Here is a 19,796-nt window from a genome sequence, read left to right on the forward strand (position 1 = left end):
TGGTTACAGACAAAAGAAAGGCCTGTCTGCAAATCCATACTACTAATAACAAGAGAATCTGGAAATACTCCTAGAATTAGCAAAGATAACTGGTATACTCCTATATACTTTGAAAATTTAAGATGCATAGTTTTCAGATTGTAATGTAGAAAATATGTGTTGTTATATCCATAGAAGCCAAAGCAGAAACTAATCACATTTTGATAAGCACAGGGAAAAATGAACTCATTATAATCTTCACATTTTAGAGGAAGTTTTTCCAGTGTTTCAGGGAAGAAAGATGATAGTCTAATACCTCTTTTAAAGAAAAAAAAAGGGAAATGACACAAATTCTGAACACATGTGTAGGACTGATATTCTAACTTGCAGACAAGCAACGATCACATCAACAATGGAGTGTTTGCATGACCAGACATTAAGTGTGATTCCCATATTTCAAATATACAGACAGCATACGTCGCCATAAGGAAATACAAGAAACCGATGTGCTATTCTGTCACAGAGCTAGACATTGTACAGAAATCATCCTTGAGTACATCTTAAGTTATTACGGTTTGTAAGAATTTAGTTGTTTACAATGCAAAATAAGTGTGTGGTCAATACGTTTGAGCTCCTCTTGTTTTCCCCTCTGTAATCAATCCTACTTGTCTCATCTGTTCACCCTAACTCATAGCAATTCTTTTTTTTTCACCATATCAGACTCTTGACTAAACTGCTTCCTTTTACTTTTTTCCAATCCTTGCTTCTTTTCTGCAGAGACTGCATGTTGAATTATCCTCCTTACCCAACAGCAAATCTGAAATCTAGTTGCAGATTTAAAGCTCTCCATCCCTCCTTTTCTTATGTTCCACCATCGCCAATTGTCAGCTTCCATCTCCTCTCAAGATCTAGTTCTGGGATTTGTCTTTTGTTCTTGTGCTAATGCATCATCAGGAAGGCTGTATTCTAGTTGCCGTGTGCTTTGTACACAGGCTGTGATATACCAAGAACTCTCTCATGTATCCTCACTATACAGAAATTGCTAACTGAATGCTGTATCAAGGTTGCTGTTATATAACAAAGACTGCAGCCATGTGCTGCAATGATAAAGCATTGCAGTATAAACACAGTGCATACTATAATTTTGCTAGCCTAGCTTATGTCAGGGCATACGTAGTTTTTCTGAGACAATTATATCTATGATAAAGATTTTTGATTGTGCTTCAAATATCTTCATCCCATGGTTCACAGGGTTTCACCTGTGAAACTTGCTAGTGAGAAATTGGTTTAATTTAGCAAATGATAACATGTAACTGGTGAAGAAAAGAGAGGAGGGACTTTCTGTAGCGTATAGATCTAGAAAATGGTGATAGGAACAAAACTGAATCTTTGTCAAGGAGTTTTGCTCTTTGAAAATAACTTTGCTTGCATTTTAAGCAGATCAAGAAGTATTGGCTGAGGGGTATAAGGTACAACGTAAGCAATTGCCACCTGCTCTCTTGCATCTGTTTCTCTGCTTTGACAATTTTCTGTAGCTTCTTAAATAGTTTCTAAACTATTATGCTTTTCCAAGTTAAGATGTGTTGTAGGCTGCTTTCTATTTACAGACCAGTAACAACATTAGTTGCAAGGTCATTTTAAAGGTCATATTCAAGGTCTTTTTTGAATGATAGATGTTATCTTGCAATAAGCTTTTCAGAAGATCTAGAATTAGGAAATTTAAGATGGGGGTAGCAAGAAAATTAAACTTGCAGCTCATTTTCCATTAGATTTTGAGAAGCCTATCACATAAATGTTATTTTGAGCTGATATAACATTGAGTTTGATCTTACAAAGACTCAAAATCTAACTTTTTTAAGGTTTCTAGGCTTTGGCTGCATCATCTGTCTATCAAGTCTCTCTCTCTGTGGAGTGAATTGCTGCTAAATCATTTTGCAGCAGTAATTTTCTGTAATGTTAAGGAGCCACAACATGGAGAGGAGATGGTCTCTGCTGCTTGTACTTGTGAAAGCTAATATGTCAAAACACTTGTAGGTGTTTGGCAAAAGCAGAGCTGCAGGTCTTTTACTTGTTAATAAGTGGGCAGGAGATGACTAAATTTTTCACTTCAAGAACAGCTTGCACAAATAAGGTCATTTTTGAAAGAAGTTGAACTCCAATTGCACTAGTTGCTAGTGTTGTGCAAATATTGTTGGATGATCAAGGTTTGTCCTGTAGCAGGTTCTTTTCTGATATGCAAGGAACAGTCAGTTCATACAGGTGGCGTTTTCTGCTCCCAGTTGATTTCCATGGAGGGTCACCTTTAGCTATTTGTGCAATAAATCCTCGGTGTGCATATAAGCAATTATTGAATGGTAAGCTTGGAAAGATTTGGTGATCTGAGTGACTTCATAGAATCTGTTTTTGCAGTTCTGTTAGTTACCCAAATTAAGTTACTAAAGTTTTCTGATTCTTCTAAAATATATAGCCCTTGATTATTCTTCCATTCTCATCCCAGTGGTATTTTGGGAACTGATTGAAGATTCTACAATAACTTGAGCCTGTCCTTCTGAAGGGGGCTCATGAGGAAAGGAATAACTTGCCTGATTGTTCTGCTTTGATGTCTTGTGTTTCTGTGGTGGTATTTGCTGACAATAAAACTGAGATAGTCTCTGATGCTTTCTTAGGTATGGAGAAGAGGAGGCACACTTGGGAATGCTTCCTTTGCTGATTGTTTCTCAGCAAAGGAGATATTTCTGAATATGATTCAATAGGGAATTAAGTTTCACCAAAGCAGAAGAAATATTTTAATTAAACATTAACAGCTGTGTTATCTACACTGCATTTTAGGAATTTTAAACCATGGCCAAAGGCTTGATGAGTGAATTAGCAAACAGAATATGTATTGCGCTGGCTCTCTATTTTTGTACGGTGCTTTGGCTTTAATGTACTAACTATCTTAACATATATTTTTAGACAAGTTTTTGTTGCCTTTCATCCACTACTATCTATTTCAGAGTAACCAGATGTAGGATAATGAACCTAAGTACAGTCACACACAATTACTGGCTTTTGTTTCTCACTTCATGGCTGTCCGTGAGAATTCTCCACTAGCTGGGTATCTACTGAAGCTTTTGCAACATGACTTTCACTTTTTATGAAGAATGGGTGTGGAAAACCTCTGATTGTGGGTAAAGAAATATTAACTCAACCTGGTAATCTCCTAGCATGGCACTCATATTTCATATTCTATAGTGACAGTAAAGAGGACTACATATTTTGGGATGAATGAGGTTTTTATGCTCTCTGTTGCCCATCCAGCCCAGAAGTAGTTTGACTTGGAACGGCAAAGGGTTTTTTAACAAAGTTCATTTACACATGCACATTGAAGTTTCAATTAAGTCAAAAAACTCTTTTCAGCATTAAAACTGTCAGCTCTAGGTCTTGATTGGAGTAGGCCTTGATTGGAGTTGCTTTAAAAACAAGCAGTCCACCTCATATTTGGATGGAAATTTACATCAGAGAGAATTGCCCAGTGAGAAGCATGCTATTTGAGGGATCTGTATTCTACGTGTAGGATCATTTAAATGGGAAAAAACAAAAACAAAAAACCCACATTAATATCATAGAAGTGGTCATTGGTATCAATTGTTTTGCTCTGCAGAACTGCTTTGATTATCCTGCAATATTTACTAGTGCAGGTGTAGCTGGTTATCTATGGCATTATTTTAGTTTCAGTCGGACCTTTTATATTAAATATATAGATGCATTCACGAAACAATGCAAAACAATGCAAAATGGATTGTTTAAGAAACTGCATAGCAGAGAATTGGGTGACTTGTGAATATGGTTATGAAATATGGACTCTTCCACTTAAGGCTTAGCAGAAGCTTTCAACTTGCTGGTACTTTAGTGAATTTTACGAAGAGAATTTTATAGCCACCATGAACACATTGTATTCATCTCTGCAATAAAGAAATTCCAAAAAAAACTTTGATACTAACTAGTGTGTTGAGGGGCAGAACGAGTCAAAGGATACATAAGAATGGAAAGTGAAATTACTTGGATTTATAATCACAAACATCAGTCCAGGAATATACTGAAAAATAAACCACCTGCATTTCTTGTACTTGTCTTTTTTCCTTTCTTTGAGTAAGCATGGACAGTGCTGAGACTTCAGGAAGCTGCAACTTAGCTAACACATGCATTTTATTTTCTTTCATTTTCTCAGACAGAAAAATTCATAGAGACTTAATATTAACAGGTAAGGTAAGACACTGAGTGAAAGGAAATATCTCATGAAGGGTCACATGTTGACAAGAGGAATGAAGAATGGCTATGTAGTTCTATTTTTTTTATTTTTACTGATAGATTAATCCTGTTAACATTAACAGCCTTTTCTTCCCATATAACTGTCAGATGGGTGTTAATTAAAAAACAAAAACAAAACCAAAAAAAGTAAACAGTAACAACACTATTTAAACCAATATAAGAATTAAAATACATAAAATTCTTTTGGAGCTAGGTAGTTTTGGTATTTACAGGTATTTTATATATACGCAATTGCACACAATTTTGCATGGTTCATCTTCTCCACAAGCTCCTCAGATCATGTTTACAACTGCTCGACTATTTAGTAAGGAACTTGCCTTACCTTGTCCACATTCTACAGGTGTTTTATAGCTACAGAGAAAATTAACATCAAGGGAAATTTATGTCACCATTTATTCATGAACACTTACTTTTCATTTAAGAGTTATTGCTCTTAATATTACATGAAAGTACGTGCAGCATTTTTACTACCAATGTATTTATTCATTGTAGCTCTAAATGTTAGGCATTCCATATTTAATGCTTGTTTTCCAGCTAAGAGTTTGAAAGGTGTGGTCTTGGGACAGAAAAATCTGTTGGACCATAACTTCCACTTTACTAAAGCTGAACTCATATTTCAGCTTCAGTGGCATCTCTAATATAAATAAGGCTAATGAAATCCAGTTATAAGCTGAAAAGATGAGAAATTCTTATTTTCCTTCAATCGTCGTTTTCTGTGGAGTTGCAAACAGATGTGAGAATCTCAGCCTTACTTCCTATGATACTAAATGAGCCAGTGTCTCTGGCTAGATCTCGTGTAAAGGGGAAATCCTACCCATCAAAGTACAGGAGAGAATCAGAAACCTGGTTTGCTATTACTACAAAGAATAAAGTTATTAGTAAATTTTTTTATTTTTGTTTTTAAATTTTCTAGATAGCAGGATGAGAGAAGATTATTACCGAATACAGTGTGAGAAGCAATTTTGGGTGATGAGTTATGCAGTGCCTATATGATACTTCTGGACCTTATCCGGACAATTCTTTTAGAAATTTTTACTTATCCAGCTCTTTTTGGTTAAGGATAACCTCTCTCAAGAGAAGTAACTCTGTTTCCATTTCTAACTACAGTTGATGGGCACTGGGGAAAAATTAAAAAAGAAAGAAAAGTATTAATTATATAGCAAATAAATAATTAAAGTCCAGAAAGTTTCCAGCATTCAGTAAACTTTTATAAAAAATAAAGTAGATTTTCTTGTCCTTTTCACTAACAAAACCTTATGTATATTTGACTGAGTAGTAGAAATGAGCAAAAATATATATATATATATATTTTACCACCAAATGTATGGTGCTCCATCTAGCCTTATGTAGTCAAACAGAATTCAGTAATAGGGTTTATGTTAATGAATCCATTTTCAATGTACTTGCAAATTTATAACTTTGTAGTAAAAAAATATCGTTGAGTTTTCCACATTGTTAAGTTAGGAAAATGCATTGCTCTATATTTTGTCTGTTGTTCTCACTTTTCATAAAAGCATGTTTTCCTCTTTGTGGTGCTGAGTACGTAATCTTGAGATTTCATCAAAACCACAGCTGAGCAAAGTGTTGGCTTCTGGGAGGTTAAATCCTGACTCAGTATAAGTCAGATGTAAACCTCTTATTGAACCTACGTAAGTGAAGTAATTGCGAAGTGTAATGAATGCTCCATTTTTTAAGTATTGACTTGTGAACAGCATTACGAGTTTTTACAAGTATTTAGTATTTCGTAACAGAAATTGCAGCCTGCTGCCATCCCCAGGAAGAGTTAAGAAACTGCTTTAGTTGTCAACACAGGGAGATACAGACCACCCCACAAGTATCTTTATCACAAATATTCTGTACTCTGATGTGTGCTATTCTTTCCTTATTTAATTACTTAAATATCTTGAAATGATAGGTTTGGTTTCCACTATGGATGTTTCCAGTAGGTTCATTAGTGTGGGTTGCTGGGTGCAGTGCAGATGGATAAGGAGCTTGTTGGCGCTGGTACAGAACAAGAAGAGTGTTGTTAGCCCAAACCCATTTTCCTAATTGTGATGTGTTGTTTCCAGGGCAGAAACACAGGTTGGAAGATTGTTTTGAATCGTTTTATTGCAATGGTATCTTTCACAAGGAATTAATTATATGCAAGTAGAGCAATGACAATATGTGACAGTCATGGCTGCTGCTATGCTGCTCCATTACATCTTGTTTACAGTGATGAACATGAACTGTGTTTGTGCCAGTTGTTCTGTGAGGCACGAAACATTGGCTTTGGCAATGAGAAGCGTCTGCATTTTTTTAAAGAAAACTCAATAGTTTTGAGTGTCCTGAAGTTTCAAATTTTTTTAGGGAGAAGAGAGCAAAAATCAAAGGTTTTCTTATTGATAGCTATAGGAAATCTCTGCTGAGCCAGGATGCAATGAGGCAGCAGATAAGACACAGATGTTAAGAGAATGTGAATTAAGCTAAGGAAGACAAATGGCCTTGTGAAGTGGACATCTGGCTCACATTTAAGAGATCTGGGTTCAGTTCTGCCATGGATTTCCTTGAGCAAATTGTTTAATCTCTGTACTTTGGTACCTCATCTGTTAAACAAGGTAGAACAATCCTTTTGCCTGTCGTAGCTAATAGCTATTTAGGGTTGAGATTGATCCTGTCTCTCTGTTGCTACAGTACTAAGCACAATAAGGCCCTGGTCTCAGTGGGGCCCATCAGGTTCTGCTACAATGCAAATGAGTGTTAATAATAAAGCTATGCAGAATATAATGATAATTAAGTGGTCTAATTTTTTTTCCCAATTAATTAGCAATGTATACTGCACTTTAGAAAAGGGAAATCTGTGGTTGTGAGTAGTTTATTAGAGGAGACAAAGAGGAAAAGACTAGCAGAAAAGATGGAGATAGAGTATGCAGTCATTTATGCTGAAGATACTTCAAAATTGAAGTTCAGAGGGATTTTTAGTAGTGCAGTAAGGATATCTGAAATTTGGAGCTGATTAAGGCCCTGGACTTGTAATCTCTGTCCAATGGCACAAAGAGCCAGCTATGACAGAAAAAACAAAGGCAAAAAGCTGGATAGAGAAGAATTGAGTATTGCACACTGTTATCCCTGCCAGATAGATCATGGACCTGCTGGCAGGCTCAATTGAGAAACTGTTAAAAACAAACAAAAAGCTCAACACTCAAGAGCAGGGGAACCATTTGTCTTACAGGGAGAAGCTTGACGCAGTATTTATCAAAAGAGGTAGGAGGCTTGGAAGAACCTCAGGGCATAATTTGCTGCTTTTTCGGCCTTTTTTTAATGATGATTTCTAACAATTATTGTTTATAAACTGCCAAAAAACCCCTGGGATTAAATTCAGAAGGCTTTATTTAAATCAGGAAGTCAACACAGAATAATGCAGTTTGCTTTTACCAAGTTTTCATTTACCAAGTATTGAAAACACCGAAGGAAAAAAAATGGCAAAAACCTGCAGGGCCACATCTGTATGTAATAGAAATCAGTGGTGAACCATTAGAATTATGGGAGTACTACTGATTTTACGAGAGCTGATGATGCAATCTGAAGTAAGAGGAGCCTCTTCATTTCCACTGTTTCTGTAGTCTCAGGGCAAATCCAGGCAATGCAGACTAATGGGGTGTGGTAACCAGCAGTAGGAGCAATCTGATTTGTCACAATCTTGGAGATGCAGAATGATTATAATAAGATTTTGTCCCTGTAACCATCCGTCTTTCAGACTGAATACTGAAAACATAGGTACTTTTTAAAGAAAATGTTGTTATAGTAGAAATAGAATTGGGTGGATCCACATTGCTACTTTTTACTTTGCCGTGTGTAATATTAGCTTCTACATTTTTTTTTTTTGTTGAGAGATAAAAATCAAGATATAAAAAATTTAATGTTTAACTTTCTTCTGCCTTTTGTCTTTCAATTTAATTATCTATGTGTTGAGCAGAAGCAACATAGGAAAGGAGAAGCTATATGGTTTTTTTCAGACATTTCCATACGAAAAGAAAGATTTTTTTTTCGGCTATTACTAAAGGAACAGGAGTGTAGGGCAGAAGGTTTGGGGTTGGTTTGTTTTAAAATTGTAGTAAGTTTTACTATTTTTAATTTTGAATACCTCACAGACATAAGAACTCCATCTGTCAATCTGGAATCACAAAGAGAGAGAAGTTTAAAAAAGAGTCTTTGAAACCTAAGAAGTACAAGGCATTCTGTTCTAGAAGATACAAAAATTAAGACTTAAAGTTTGCTCAGAAAGTTTATACTATTGGAAATGATGTTCACATACAGCAGTTGAGAGAAGAGGGGGGCATGGATGACTTCAGAGTAGTAAATCACTTTGGCCAGTATCTCTCAAAAGCTGTTTGTCGACACCAGATATTTTGAGCATGTAAGCAGATAGGAGTAGAAAATACATGCCTCCAATATATACATAACATATTATGCCTTAGAGGAGCTTCTATTCTCAGGCTGTATTTTAGCTAACATAGATAACATGAATGTATAGTTGGAGAGATGTAACAGTGGTTTGGTTGAAGTGCCAGGTCCCTGCCCACAAATACCTTGTTATTCTGTCAGCTAAACACTGTACACTATTTAATAAAAGATGTTTTTTGAGTACATGCTAAGCCTGAAGGGCCAAATTCTTACTAATGCACAATAAATCCTACTTTTCATATCTTTGGTAATTCTAGTGAGAAATATTGTTAGTACTTATTAAAAACCTCTCTGAAACCTTTTGTGGTGTAAGTCTCAATTCCTCTGCCTGCCCACATTCAGGGTGAGAAAGCCTGAGCAGGTTAGACATGACAGACCTAGAAAATGCAGGTAGGCAGTGCTACATGCTCATGGGTATAAATACAATCCTGGGAAACCCATCTCAATTGGGAATTTGGGGTCACAGTTCAAGATTCAGACAGTAATCAGGAGCATCTACTCCTAAGGTTGCCTAAGTCTCTAGCTCCTTTAGGCAGAAATTGCCTGAGTGCTCAAACATGGATTTAGCTACCCTGTTGAGGAGATAACATTCGTCTTCCAGCTGAGTTCTCTTGCTATATGACTTTAGACAGATAGCTGCCCAATTCTACTTGAATCCTTAAAGAAGTCTACAATCCAGGTCATTGGACTGCTCCACACAGAGAGCTGCATCAGACAGTGTGTAGTAGAAAGCAACAGAACAAAGTGACTTTTACAAATATCCCAGTGTCATTTTTCCCCAGCACACCCTTCTTATTATGAAAGAATTAGACTCCCACACACAAGGTGAAAGCCTTCAGCATCAGGATTGTGGGATACCACAGACATGTAAATTCAGAATTACCATATGCTGAAGAACGTAGGTCCCAAGTAAGGAGGGCTAGCCAAAGAGATGCGGATGTAAAATACAACCAGGCATGAGGTCTGGAGCTGAGTTCTTCTCTCTTCCAGGAGAAAAGCAAGTTGTCCGTTCCCACTTATCTTCTTTCCCTGTGACCCTTAAAATCTTAGCTGCAATTTTGCTTAGATTCCACCAAAGAGATGAAGAGTCTCCATTTTTTTTCTTCCACATGTTTTACAACTTTGTACTAAGGACATGCAGGACATGTAAGGTCAAATCATGTCCTGGATGAGAAAAGCCAACGATCTAATTCTCCCTTAATATTTTTCCTGTATAGCAGTGGATCAAATATAGGAAGAGGTCTCATTTGGAGGAAATGACCTTGCTTCATGGCTGAGCTACGATATTTATTTCAAATAAGTCCAGAGAAACTTTTAAAACTTTCAGGTAAGTCATCCAGGAAAAAAAAAAAGGAGAAAAAAAAAAAAAAAGCAGAGAATCCATTTCAAATGTTGCAATGCCAAGCAAAAGGAGCTGCTCTTAATAAACTGCTGCAATATACCTTTTGGAACAAATGTCCAACTGATCTGTTGTCAGAGTCTAGCAACATGCCATTTGTCTCCTCTATCTAAAGTGTCAGGGACAGAGTATCAGCTGTGAACATCAAAATCAGTGGAAGTGTATCAGTTTAAAATTCATCTAAGAGTCTGGCCCTTTATTAGAAGCATTATTAGAGCTCTCTTTTTTGCAGTTATCTTTCAGAAAAGCTGGCAACTTGGGGCTAACGTTCTGTCAAAACCCTATCATTTTCTATCTCCCATCATCCTCCTTTGCAGAAGCAGCCTGTCTTGCTGTACAAATGTCATTAGTTCCACAGGGAGATCCAGACTTTTGAATGTCATGGAACAGTCTATTATTTAGTACTGCTATAAGATAATCTTTTCAACTGATGTTTTCTAGTGAGAATTCTCAAAGACGAACCTATAAAGAACAGATGTCAATTCTCAGTCACTCACGAATTTTGTCGGTTAAGTGACTTTTACCTTTATCCACTGGGACTTTGATTTTCGGACACAGATATCAAGCTAACAAAACATGTTATCACTGACAGTCTTCAGAAAGGTTTGTTTCCTTTTGCTTTTCTTTCCATGCTTTAACAATTCAAAAAACACCCAATACGTTCATCTGTCTGTCATTTCTGGGAAAAGTGTACCAAGAACTGTTTTAAATATATTCTTAACACAAAGCTGTAAGTAATTAAATATGTAAACTGAAACAGAAGGATTTCAAAGTATAGTCACATTTCCTTTTCATCTTAAATAATGCCATCTATGTGTGAGAGTTTTAAGGTTCGTTCTGTCTGCAGCAAATGTTCTTTCTGTAGGATGTGACATAATAAGTTGCTGAGCTGAAGTTTCCTTTTTCAGACAATAAACCCTGGGCATATGCATTCCTGTGCTGTTTTCCTCAGAGAACTTCCCCAAAAGGCACATCAAAGCAAAAAATAATGAATAATGTTATTGAGGCATAACTCGTAACAGTCTCTCAGGTGTAACCGGTTTGGGTGCAAGATGAGTGAGAAGCAAAGTGGAACATGACAGCTCAGACATATATGGGTCTTTTTCCTGATGTTGGGCTGAATAGAGAATGTCATATCTCTGAGTATAATTCGTAACAAACTGAACCTTTGTTTTAAAGTTACTGGTTACATGAGAGCTTAGAGTGGGCCAACACGCAAATTGTGTCATATTGTCCTCTCTGTAGCTGCCATGATTTATTGTTGCCGCTGCCCATTACACACTCTGTCAGTGTCCAGTATTCTCATGAGAGTCAAAGAGGCAGCTAGGAAACCAAGAACAGAAGTGGACTGTGCACTGTATCTTCACCACGTCTCATATCAGCATGACATCTCATAGCCATATGGACATTTACAGGAGTTAGCCATCAAACGATAATATGCATTCTCTACTGAAGACCAAGAAACCATGTTTTCTGCAGTGAAGATATTTTTTGTTTCGGTTTTTTTTAATTCGAGATGAGATTTTCATTCCAATAGTTGAGCAAAGAAAACACAGAACCATGCTACATGTCATTAAGCTCAGTGGTTTCACTAGGGTGCAGTGTCCCTCAGTATGACTTGCATTAAATTATTACATTTTTCTGAAGAATTTTAAATTTTACCACATAGGAATTTACAATGCTTATTTAAAAGACAATGATCCTACACAGAAATATAATCTACAGAAAAATATAATTTCAAATAGCCAAGCCAGATTATCATCCATCATGTTGGTTTCATTATTCTTTATCTCTGTGTGATCTTGTTATTATAAGTGGAAAAGCATCTGTTCAAAATCTTTATTGCATTTGGGAAATACAAAAGTAAATGATTAATGCAGTTCATACATCAAAATGTTGTTAGTAATATATTCTCTTTTAAATATAAGTATTGAAAACTCCAGCTACTATTTTAAAAACAGAAAATTTTACTCTTTCAACAATATCATAATGAAAGTTAAAAAATGTACTGTGATTTATTTGTTCCAGCCTTCTGATCATTTTTGTGGCTTTCTCTGGCCCCTCTCCAACAGTTCCTTGGCTTTCCTGTGCTGATGGCTCCAGAGCTAGACGCAGCACTCCAGGTGGGGTCTCACCAGAGTAGAGCAGAGGGGCAGAATCACCTCCCTTGACCTGCTGGCCATATTCTTTTTGATGCAGCCCAAGATACGATTGGCCTTCTGGGCTGTAAGTGCACATTGCCGGCTCATGTCCAATCTTTCTCCTACCAATACCCCTAAGTCCTTCTCCGCAGGGCTGATCTCAATCCCTTCTTCCCCCAGCCTGTGTTGATACTAGGGGTTGCCCTGACCCAGGTGCAGGACCTTGTACAGGCCTTGTTGAACCTCATGAGGTTTGCATGGGTCCGCTTCTTGAATATCCTTGAGTATCTCAAATGAACCAAAAATAAACCATTGATGCTATAATTTGACAAAACTAGAAAGCTCAGTTTAAGTAAATTTATTTTCATATAAAGATGGCTTTTTTTCACTTGAGATATCAGGAGATACTGCTATATGAATCTCTGCTTCTTCATGTTGAAAATGACTTCGTTCCTATTGCTTTACACAGTGGGAATCAAAAAGCAACGTCATCTCAAATGCAAAAATGCCATAACAATATAATCTTACTTAGTGATATATTTGTCCTGGTTATATCCAAAATATATTTGCTGGATTCAGCAGTTTCCACAAGTGGTCACACTTAAAATAATATGTAAAGTTTGAATGAGCCTCTTAATATCTAGGCCCTGGTAGTTTTGATGGATTCCCTGAGCAGTGCAGCCAGAGAGTGAATTATGCCATCAGACAAGATTCTCTAGTAGTTCTATAGTGTTCTGGAAAGGTATACATTGTTGTATGGGGGGAAAAAAACACACAAAAACCAGCAACAACAACAAAATTACCTTAACTATTTTTTCCAAGAATTCTTTGTCATACAGCTTACACCCAAATACATTTCATATGTCCACTTGAAAATAAAGTTTCTTTAGAGATAATAGATCATGTTTAATTATATGAAAATCAGAAAAAATAATAGTTAATATATGACAGTTCACAGCCCTGTGGTCTTAAAATGAATTCTTGTGTTGCATTCAGCGTGCTTGAAACACATATTGTTTTATTCAGCATGAAACAACAATCAATTTGAGTGATGATGAAAACTCATTGCCACTCCTAAAATGTCAGTTTGACTTTAAATTGATGCTATATGCTTCTAAAGAACTAAATGACTATCAGTTTCATAAGATCCTGGTTGTGATTTTTTTTTTCTAGGAGTGAGCCATTGTCAGCTTTATTAACTTTTGAGACTTTCACTAAACAGACAGATTAACAGGCAACACAACCTCAAACATGCAACTCAACTTCTGTCTTTTTAGATTTAGTCATGTGTATATTTTACCATTCTGTTCCCTTTTAATTGTGGAGTTGCTGAAGACCTTATTTGCTTCTGCATTGACTACTTTTAATGTCACATTTTCAATTATCCTTCATTATTCCATTGTAACCTCTTATTTGTATTCCCTTGTTTGTAATTTAGCATTTTTAGAGGCTGCACTTTGATTTTCTCAGAGTTACCAGGACATAATATGTTCAGTTGCTACTCTCATATTTTAAAAAATGTGTTACTAAATTATTCTGCTTCAGATTACTTTTCACAGATGTCTGTGGAAGTAATTATCTCATATTGAAAGAAACATAGTTAATCAGATAGGCAGTTTTTGTTTGACTTCTGCAATTAAGTTCATCCAACTCTCTACGTGTTTTTTAATTCTGAGGTACACAAAAACTGCTACATGTTATAAAGGGTAAATGTATATTACAAATGAGATTAAATTTAAAAAGAAAAAATGAAAAAAAATTTCCTAATTTTCTATAAATAGAAAGCGAATTTCTGTATCACAAAAGTTCGTAAATTTGCCAGATTTTCTCTTTGTAGTGAGCTAGGGGGATTTATCTCATGAACAATTCTGTTTGATTAACAACAAATTTGCTGTAATTTACCACTGTACCTAGAGTCCAGAGGAAGTAGATGTTGTGTTCCAAATACAGAAACAGAAAATATTCCCCAAAGAAGGAACAGCAAAGTCATTTGGCTAGATCAAAACTCTTGTGTCTGTTACTCTTGAGAGAAGGACTCCATACTTCCTTGTTCTTGAATACACAGGTTGTCCAAAAATCATTACTTTCCACCTTAAAAGTTTGCTTTCCCAAGACAAATATCGTGCAATGGAATTTTGTAATGAGTATTTGATTATGATTATTAAGATAACTGTTTATTTTCCAGGGTTTTTTTTCCTATAAAAATGTCCCATGAATCTTACCAGTCTTAAATAAATATCTAGAATGAAAGATTTTGGTTTAAAGCCTCCCAAGGCATTTTGAGTTTAAAAGGCACAATAACTTGGTACATATCCTGAAAAAAATTCTACTCAAAGTTCAGGAAGCCAATGTCAATTGGGGTGAGAATCATGTTTGAATGTCTCTGTAGATTCACTTCTATATTAATTCTATCTGGTTTTCCTATTTGTTTCTAGCTGAGGAAGAATTCTTCTGGGTTTTTTTTCTAACATATTGTTACCTGAATACAGTTTATGGTAATTCTTGTGGTAAAATAAGAATACGTCATAAGCCTATTTGTGTTTCTATCCAGTCTTTCTCTTAATTCAACCTGTTAGTGAAGCTTTCGGAAGATATAAGACAATATAGGAAAATGCTGACATTATAATTACTGTTACAAACTCTTTGTTTGCTTGTGACATGTTGTTTGTCAACAGAATATTGCACTGATGGTGTATCAGTCCACATGCAATACCTGTACTGCACAATATGTCATATGCTACTTGTATTTTGCTCCTATCAATTGATAGGTTGACCCAAAAGAAGTCAGTGACAGTCCTATCAGACAAAATCAGAATATTCTGGAAAAGGTAAAACAAAAGGTTCACTCCCTATCAAACTGGACCCATAAACAACTGACAGCAACACTAACTGCCTCAGACTCTCTATCTACTTTCTCACCATCCATGTTGCCACTTTCTATGCAACTGCCTGTGAGGGTTCCATGCGGCTGTCTCATGACCTCAGCAATGTGATTTCATCCAGCTTTCATGTGAATAACAAAAAAACCCCAGCCAACTAACAAACAAAAAAATATAATTTTACTGAAGACATTTTTATATTCTTTTTTTTCCAATAATAATTCAATTAAATTTTGTAATATTGTTATTAATTGTCTTCCAGAGGATATTTGTTTCTTTCTTCCCACTTTTTTCCCTCTAAGTCTTTTTGTCTGTCGTAATTTAAACTTGTTTAAATATACCTGCATTCTTCAGTGAAAACATTCACCTTCTACCTCCTCCCCACCCACAAGCATCTTTCTCCTCATCTTGTTAGCATGTTTTTCCAGAATTAAGCATATGATGGTTTGTTTATAGCTCTCACACCCTTGAGATATAAACAGGGAAAAGTATAATTATCAGTGAGAATTTTGAAGTACTTTTATAATTTAGGAACATGAGTCCAGCTGAGCTTCAGGGACACTTTCGTTTCCTTGGACACGGAGACTTTTATAAGTCAAAGTTATTTATGTGTTTGTAAGCATATAAACAAAATCAGTGAAATTATTCCTGTGGTAACAAGGGACTTGATTTGACGAACCAGGAGAACTTTTTCAGTCTTATGTTCCTAAAATATAGATACATAAATGAAGAAGTGAACATGATTACATTCTATCCACATCTTATCTTGAAATAAAGCCACTTGTGTTCTCAAAAATCTCTTCCAGACCACTCTCCATAAGAAAGTCACACACTTCTGTGGCATCTCTTGGTAATGTGGAAAAAACCCACACACATAAGTCAGTAAACAGTTTGCAGGAAGACCTTTAGATGTATGTCCTCTTTATAGTTTTGTTCTTGAATGACAGCCAAACATAGATCCTTGAAGAAAGATCCTTGAAGGAAATACAAGACCAAAGATTAAAAATAAATTTAATAAAGCAATAAACCAACCTACAAAAGCTATAGAAGTAGAGTTCAAAAAAATGCAAACAATGAACATAAAATCTAAGTATGCAACTGCGATAGTCCTGACTGGAAGATCGTCATATTCAGAGGACTTAGTGATTCACCTAAGTGGTAACTTGAGCCGGCACAGGCATCCTGTGCTGCACACACAGCATGGCCTTCAGACCCGTGTCGTGCTGCACACACCAGTTGGCGCCAGGATGAACCTGGCTGGTTAGTGGTGACAGAGGAGCCTGCAGGCAGCTCCCACTCGCTACTGGTGACTATGCCACCTGTGGGGTCCTGTCTTTGTCTAACAGTGCAGCAACAAGTTGTCATGTGAACATCCTTTCTGTTTGACAGTAGAAATGATGAGTAGAAGTGACTTATTGTGAAAAAAATCCTATAGCAGCTCAGCAGACCAAAATGTGAGAGCCTACGTGGAGGTCTGCTTAATGCTGTGCAGCCTGGTGTTCCCAGTATCTAAAGAGTCTTAAGATTATCTGTACTAACCTCTCTTGATAGTATTAGCTCTAATAAATTGCATTTTCAATGATACTTTATGGAGTCTGGAAACTTTTCTCACTGGAATCGTAATGGACCTGTACCTCTCAGAGCAAAACAGCAACCCATGCCATATCTCAGAGGTGGCTGTGTTTATGGACAGTAAGTACAAAGGAATACATCCCCAAGCAGGTGAAATACCAGTTCTCTGCCATGACAATATCAAGTGTGTGAGCTTTCCATTATGTTTCTGAACATGAGGAAAGACAAGTGAGAAATTAATCTAACAAGAGTAGCTATGTCCATACAAGGAAGCGTCTTAAATGTTGTGCAGGGATTATGCATTTTGTAATGCACAGGACAAATATTTTTACGTTTTTGATAAACAGGTATCATTGAATATGGTGAGGTGAATGCCTCAAGGAAGTTTGTTAGCAACTTCATGATATGCAGTTTTCTACTTCATAGGACTAGGAAACTTAGTAGGGTTTTTTTGATGAGTCAGCTGATATTTAAAATTTCTTCCTCTAATGGATTCTATAAGATTATACATTATGTGAAAAGACGTATTAGGTAGCTAAAGGAGACAGAAATATAGGGGGTTGAAGAACTAGAGTGACTTTGTAGTTACCTGCTACAGATAAGGAGAAAATCTGACAGACAGAGTAACATGGAGACATATGATTTTTTTTTTTTTTTTCAGAAAGCACTGCTCTGTACCAAAGCCATGACATCTATGGAATGGAAGCTGTTGGATCATCTGTACTGAAACGATAACATGGCAGAACTTCAGGGAGATATTTTTGCTCTCCAAATATAAAATTAGGAAGCACCGCACTCATAGATATTCCTGTTCCAAATTGAGGACTACAGATCACAGTGCCCCAAAATTTTTGAAGGACTAGATGAAGTGAAGGTGAGAAATGGCAAATACATAAATTTATGATTCACTGCAAATTTGAATGAATTTGACTAAATCTTAGAGTACTGTCTACGTAACATGCAGACAACAAGAACAGTTTCCTCTTGTAGAAGCCATGCGTATAGAATTGTAAAATCATTTAGGTTGGAAAAGACCCTTACGATCATTGAGTCCAACTCTTAACCTAACACTGCCAAGTCCACTACTAAACCATGTCCCTAAGTGCCACATCTACACATCTTTTAAACACCTTCAGGGATGGTGACTCAACCAGTTCCCTGGGAAGCCTGTTCCAATGCTTGATAAACCTTTTGGTGAAGAATTTTTCCTAATATCCAATCTCAACCTCTCCTGGCACAACTTGAGACCACTTCCTCTCTTCCTATCACTTGCTACTTGGGAAAAGTATATAACAGTTCATCTAGATTTCTAGTGTGACCAAAATTAGTCATCTTCTGTGACCTCCTACTTACAGATGCTCTTTTTCCCTGTTTGGCAGTACAATCTACCTTCTGTGGTGATAACTCAGGCAAAGCCATTTAGACATCAGTGATCATGCTGGCACAGTCACAAAATTGCATAAATGGAAGCCTTGCAAGCTATAAGCAGAAAAGTAAATCAAGTTATCAATGAAGAGATGACAGAATAAAAATGATGATATATCAGCTCATGGAATACTGATTAAAGATTGTAGTGTTTCAAGACAGCTATGGCAAAAATGGAAAGGTCAAGGGGAAGGCAATTAAAATGTTTAGAAACATCTCAATTTCAAAGGGAAGCCAGCCTGCAAGACTGTGATGTTTGTAATAGTCTCAGTCTTACTAGGGTCTGGAGATCACACAAACTAATCTATAAAAGAACAGATGAATGACTGGCAACTAGCTAGCATTAATTTTCACATCACAAGCAGTCTTCAGTCAGGAGCTGATCTGATTTCATTCCTCTTATATAAGACCCCTGAGCCCAAAGCAGCCAGATGCATCTATACATATACATGCAGAAAAAAAAGTGTGTTTCAGATGACTAAAGCTGGAAATTTTCAGTTCTAATCAGACAGCATTATTATTTTTATGAACAAAGAACACTAAGGAATCACAGAGATGAAATGATACAAGTAACAAATTATTCTGCACAAACAAGTAGTGTTACATGTGGGAAATATTCATAAATCAGTATTGATTACACTTCTGCTTCTCACTAATTAGCTCTATAAACTTTCAGTTAAAATGTCATGAGTATAACAGATACAAGTGCCCTGCAGGAATTCAGGAATAACCTTTAATTTATGACGTTTCCTGTCCGGTGATAACATCTTTCCTTGGAGAAGTGAAATCTACTGCCTCAGGTGACAAAGCAACATTACCATACTCAATTTTGTAGCACACACACTATTATTCAAATGTTATTATTCGAATGGAGAAAAAACATCAATGTTATTAAACATTAAAATATTACTGAAGTACCCAGGTGTGAAAAGTAGAATAATGGAAAAAAATGAAAAGCAGGAAAACTTTACTCATAATGAGCTGTGCCTGACCCAGCACATCTTTCATGGGCTTCTTTGATTAGGGAAGAAGGTTGATTTAAGATATCTAGCCGAATAAAAAATGTCTCATTCTGTTGGTTGTGAGATAAAGTTTTAGGGTCTTTACTGTCCCATTTGTGATTTGTTAGTTCACTCATTTAACTCCATCTGCTCTTGACTAGTCTTTCTAGTTACCATTTGAACTTGAGTGTATGTTTTTCATGGAAAAAATATGTACGTATTGATGTATTTGAGACATAAATTTTAAAATCCCTTAAGGGATTCATTCTTTTATTTATAGGGGTAAGGATGTCACTGTGATGAAGACAAAAGGAATGTATCAATGTTACAAAAAAGGAAAAATTGCAGTCTAGAATAAAGGAAGAGGGTAAATTACCATAGCTTAGGACAGGGAAAGAAAGAAAAGAGAAAGGATAAGGAATACACACAAGATTCATTAAATGACAGGGAATAAAAAGTGGCTCCTCAGATGGCAGCTGGTGGAAGTAACTCTGATAAAGCTAGGGAGGCTATAAAAAGATGTGTAGCTTGCAACTCATTCACAACAGGGTTTACCTTGCACTTAATGAGGTGAAGATTCTAAACTTAAAATACTTGTGAGCATTGTAAAATAAGTTAGGATGAAAATTGTAAACAGAAAAAAACA

Source organism: Caloenas nicobarica, chromosome 1, assembly GCF_036013445.1.
Source record: "Caloenas nicobarica isolate bCalNic1 chromosome 1, bCalNic1.hap1, whole genome shotgun sequence".
In the NCBI taxonomy this organism is placed as follows: domain Eukaryota; kingdom Metazoa; phylum Chordata; class Aves; order Columbiformes; family Columbidae; genus Caloenas; species Caloenas nicobarica.